At 42.1% G+C, this 430-nt stretch overlaps 1 protein-coding gene across 2 annotated transcripts in view; it reads right to left on the bottom strand.

Annotated features, from left to right (window-relative positions):
- LOC101853414 (RNA helicase aquarius) overlaps positions 1 to 79 on the bottom strand; it is a 44,309-nt gene extending 44,230 nt beyond the window's left edge. Inside the window, exon 1 of one of the 2 annotated variants that reach the window (XM_005109186.3) lies at positions 29 to 79. The gene's annotated coding sequence lies outside the window, so the exon portion shown is untranslated. Of the gene's footprint in view, positions 1 to 7 lie in introns of both variants that reach the window. The other variant, XM_005109185.3, reaches the window with a different exon arrangement.
- Positions 80 to 430: the final 351 nt, after the last annotated feature.

Here is a 430-nt window from a genome sequence, read left to right as displayed (position 1 = left end):
AGATTACCAAGCTGATCATTTACGTTACCCTCGGCTACTGTTGACAAGATTGTTTGAAGTCGTTTCACTAGCGTGCAACTTCCGCCTCTACTTTCATTCTTGATGCTTTTGAAGAGTTGGATTGAGCAATTAATAGTATCGATATATTGAACGAATGACTATTCGCACGGACTTTTGGGGCTAACATTTTTTCTTCACCGCGTTGAAAAACGTCGATTCTTGACTCAGGCACTCAAGACACACATTCTTACTTTAAACTAATGTAGCCTGATTATAGTCTCCATCATAATCTGGTTAGAGATCCGCCAGACTGATCCACACAGATGGCTGTGTTTCCCCTTTCCTCTTTGGATCCCCTTCTCCTTCAATCGACCTAGAGTGTGGGAACCGCTGTATATATGCAGCGACTGAGAAGCCTTAGATAAAATGA

The sequence above is a fragment of the Aplysia californica genome, unplaced genomic scaffold (genome assembly GCF_000002075.1).
Source record: "Aplysia californica isolate F4 #8 unplaced genomic scaffold, AplCal3.0 scaffold00754, whole genome shotgun sequence".
Lineage (NCBI taxonomy): Eukaryota > Metazoa > Mollusca > Gastropoda > Aplysiida > Aplysiidae > Aplysia > Aplysia californica.
This window is presented reverse-complemented; position numbering and strand designations above follow the sequence as displayed.